Source organism: Octopus bimaculoides, chromosome 11 (genome assembly GCF_001194135.2).
Source record: "Octopus bimaculoides isolate UCB-OBI-ISO-001 chromosome 11, ASM119413v2, whole genome shotgun sequence".
Taxonomy (NCBI): Eukaryota; Metazoa; Mollusca; class Cephalopoda; order Octopoda; family Octopodidae; genus Octopus; species Octopus bimaculoides.
In genome coordinates, this window is record NC_068991.1 from 64,046,617 (window position 1) to 64,051,444 (window position 4,828).

Below are 4,828 nucleotides of genomic sequence, written 5' to 3' on the forward strand. Positions count from 1 at the left end.
TATATATACACATACATATATGTATGTATGTATGTATGTATGTATGTATGTCTTTTCTGTTTTTAATTTCTTAGATTCTTTCTTTAAAGAAGGAGCTGATTTCTAGCAAAGATACAAAGTTCCATCGTTGGAATATAGGTAACGAAAACAATATCACAATTTAAACCTGATAAAAATCTTGCATTGTTTTACAGTTCCGCTTACAGATTGTATTTGTAATCAGCGAGTAAGTTGGTTGATTTATTTTTCAGAAAATCTAAGCTAATCCAGACTTACAGCTAGTTATGTATTTACTGACAGAAGTGTACCAATTATAACCGGTATAAATGTAAATTTGTAATCCGGATATAGAAGCTGATGGTTTCGAATCAGTTGTCGATAGTCATCTTCTTTCTCTTTCAAAGAGATTTTTCACATCAGCAGGACGGCTGGCCTTTATGACGGTACATGCTTTTTCTTGTCAGTCCCAAACAACGATATCCGGCCTGTTATGCTTACACTCAACAGATATTTTGATGGGAATGTTTCACCAATATTCTACGTGCTAGTATTTGTGTATGTATTCGATTACGGGGGAATTTTCTATATTTATTTTAGGACAGTCTTTTTATCCGGATGGCGTTGTAAATTGATTTTGTGATGACGCTTTGTCGCATGGGGAGGCAATCTGAGTTGTCTCTCATGCTTGTAAAGTGAAATGGGTTTGCGGATTCATAGTTTGTAAGATAACTTATATCGTTAGTGTTTGATTTTCTTCATAGGTATTCTAATTAAGCTTGGATAACGCTTAGATATCTAGTTTTGGTTAGAAAATTTTGTGGTGTGTGCGTGTATATATATATATATATATATATATATATATATATGTACAGAGAGAGAAAGAGACAGAGAGAGAGAGAGATAGATAGATAGATAGTTAGATAGAGATAGAGAGAGAGAGAGAGAGAGAGAGAGAGAGAGAGAGAGAGAGAGAGAAAGATTAATAGATAGATAGATAGATAGATCGCCTGTTATCATTTACCCCTCGGCTACGTCTATATGTATTCGAGCACGCGTAGCTGTGTGTTTGCGCAAAGCTATGTATGTGAAGGGCTAAATATAGACGTTACTCCTGATCAGTTTAGAAGACATTATGCGTTAAAAGAACCACATAAATCAAGAAGACATTGGGAACTAATCTGCTGTGTTATCATGTTGCCGCCTTGTATTTTGTTTCTGCGTTTGGATATTTTTACTTGAAGCAATAAAACTCTTCTCTTTTTATTGTTAATTATTTTTATGTCCTATTATCTAAAAGACAAATACTTTACCGCAGAGAAACATTTCTTAAATGATCTTGTTCAATTGGTTCCCATTGAGTGCGTCTATGTGTGTGAGTGTGTATTTATGTGTGTATGTGTGTGAGTGTGTGTGTGCGGGAGAGAGAGAAACGGAGAGGTAAAGAGAGAGAGAGATATAGCTAGAAAGAGAGAGAGAGAGAGAGAGAGAGAGAGAGGGGGGGAGATATTTTATATGCCGCATTGGGGAAAAGAGTTATAGTATTTAAGAAAGCGACTCCATATCAAGTCATTGATTAAAAATAGAAAATATAAAAATATAAAGAAAATAAAACGAAGTTGCTTTTGAACACCTAAATAACCACTACACTATGCGAAAAGGTCACCAAAATTACATGTAACCAACTGGAAAATATACATACCCGATGGACGGACATTGGCAACTAAAAAAGATTATTTATAAGGTTAAACGAAATTTCATTGCTAGATATTGCAGACGTCTGTTTTATCAATGAATGCACAGAAATCCGCATCGCGGATAAAATAAAAGAAAGAAACCTCTTGTCTATCGCATGTTTTCTAAAAAGAATCATGGCTCGTGTTCAACATCGTGCATAACGTTCACAGTGACGCCTCGGTCCTAATGACCTTATTAAGTAGTTTAAACATCTTGATTCCACTATACTTGAACAAAATAGTTACATATTACTAGGTTACATTTTGTATCCCTTTATATGTGTGTATCTGGTCTCGCAGCCGTCAAATTAAAAATAGAATGATTCGTTACTTGCGCCCTCTACAGCAGCCATGTCAAATTTCCGTCCCTTGCAACAATTTCATCCGGCCCACGGCACCATTTTGATATCAGCATGAAATTGGTCCAAATGGCGGCATCAGCAAATAGAGTACTTTGCTACCCTCAGCAACACCCATGATTTCTTGTTACAACTACATATACAGCAGGCCATTACATTATATATAGCACTGACTGCACTACATTTCTTACTAAGGGTGTCACCAAAGTAGCAATAATTTAATACACGACAAGAAACAACACCACTGTAACTATTACACTCTGTCTGTACAAAAAAAAACACACATTAAAGAAACATGATAACACAGTCACAAGTTTTAATTTTAACTGCAACAAGGTATGCTGGGAAACGCTTCATTCGGTTCTCTAATCGCGTGTTGTGAAGTGCTAATGATGCAAAATCTACTAATCCCATAATGCACCGCAACAGCCGCCTTACCGCTCTTTCGGGTGATCATTTTCACGTGCTGTCATTCAGTAGTAGTAACTATCTATATCAATGGCCAAGAGAAAAGTCGATGCTGAAAACAGATCCTTTCAAATCTGGTGGGAAACCGAGTTCGTGCTTACTGACATTGGTGGCAAACCCGTGTGTTTTAATTGTGGTGCTAATGGTGCTGTACTTAAAGAGTATAATCTCAAACACCACTACGAGACAAAACGACAGGGAAAGTATAAATACCTCACTGCTGAGCTGAAGCAACGAAAGGTAGAACTGTTGAAGAGGAATGTCACATTACAACAAACTTTTTTAACCAAAGCAAAATCACAAAGTGAAGCTGCTGTTAAAGCAAGTTTTATTGTAGCAGAGGAGATCGCAAAATCTGCCCGGCCATTTACCAAAGGAGAGTTTGTGAAGAGCTGCTGGATGATAATGTGTGACGTTTTGTGTCCAGACAAGAAGCAACTGTGTACTAATGTGAATATTAGCAGAAATACGGTTGCTAATCGAGTGTGTGAGCTGGTCACTGATTTGAAAACACAGTTGATTGAAAAAGGAAAAAAAAATGTTGCATACTCTCTTGCTGTAGATGAGACTACTGACATGATTCATACAGTAGGCTGACTATCTTCATCTGTGGAGTGGACTCCAATTTTTTCGTCATGGAGGAAATTCTGGACATTAAGTCGATGCTTGGGACAACAACAGGAAAGACCTTTTGAAAAAATATATCAGAGTGTAACCGACATGAAACTGTCTTGGGACAAACTTGTTGGAATTACAAGAGATGGAGCACCGGCAATATGCGGTGAAAAAAGTGGACAAGTAGGTAGGATATGTGTAAAGATAGAAGAAGAGAACTGCATTGGTGAGTTGACAACATATCCTGCATCATACACCAAGAAACGCTGTACGCTAAAGCCTTAAAAATGGAACATGTAATGAGCACTGTAACACAAACCGTAAACTTTTTCCGATCCAAAGGGTTAAATCACTGCCAATTTCAGTCTTTCCTGCGGAAAATACATTCAGAGATCGGTGACGTGCCTTATCATACGGAGGAGCAGTGGCTCAGTCGGGGAAAAGTTCTTAATATAGATTTAACTGGTTGAGGAGATATGTCAGTTCATGGACAGTAAAGGAAAAGAAACCAAATTTCTGCGGGAGGAAAAGTGGAAATTCGAGTTGGCGTTTCTGGTTGACATAACTGCGCATCTCAGTGTTTTAAACATCCAGCTCCAGGGACGGGATCGCATGATCTGTGATATGTATGACGCAGTGAAGGCATTTCAAGCGAAGCTGCACTTTTGGGAGACACAAATACAAATGCACCAATTGAACTTGTCGCACTTACCCTGTTGCCAAGTAATGTTGAGCCAAGTCAGCGCCACATTGTTCCCAAAGCAACACTTGCTGATAAATTGAATGCGCTCCGCACTGAATTCTCACGGCATTTTAGTGACTTTGAAGTACAAAAAAATTATTTGGAGCTGCTTGGCAACCCATTTGCCGTCAATGTGGAAACTGCACCTGTACAGATTAAAATGGAGCTGATAGAAATGCAGTGTAATGGGACATTAAAAGCAAAGTACGACTGTGTGGGGGCTGAACAGTTCACTCCCTTCATACCTGAAGCAATGCCCCAGATCCGTTTACATGCAGCTCGAACGCTGTCTTTGTTTGGAAGCACATATCTTTAATGCAAGTTATGTTAATTCATTTTGGGAATAAAATTATATACCATCTGTTTCAATACATGTTCATGTTCAAAAAGTCTTAGTCTATTCAATAAATGTTTATCCTGTTCGGCCCGCGACCTAAAGTGTGCTTTGAGTTTTGGCCCCCTGTGCGATTGAGTTCGACACCCCTGCTCTACGGCTCCGGTCTCACATCCTCCGACATCCACCAACTCTAAAACTTAACGTGAACAGCATCTGTTTCCAATTTAGATATTCTATAAATAAAATAGATCAGAACAGCTTATCGGGTCGAGGCTATAAAGTCTACTCACCATTGTCTGTACGGTGTAACTAGAGTGCAGTGCATTTAACCCTTGGTATCTATCCTGTTTCTGCTCTAGACATGTAGATAATATTCTGACGGTATATAGAGATTGCCTAGAGGGTAGGCAATCTCTATATACAACATCTATAGCGTAATTATTATGCATGCTCAACAAAGTGAGAACATCATAGACATTTGAGTATTCCGACCAAGCTGGATCTCTTTCTTTCTCTGCTCAAGAGAAGAAATAACTTACTGCCAATGTCTACAAGACAACTACTTTTCCTATAT

At 38.2% G+C, this 4,828-nt stretch overlaps 1 pseudogene; it reads left to right on the plus strand.

The window, feature by feature from the left end:
• Positions 1 to 2,590: 2,590 nt before the first annotated feature.
• LOC106883839 (general transcription factor II-I repeat domain-containing protein 2-like) lies at positions 2,591 to 4,233 on the plus strand (annotated as a pseudogene).
• The last annotated feature ends 595 nt before the right edge of the window (positions 4,234 to 4,828 follow it).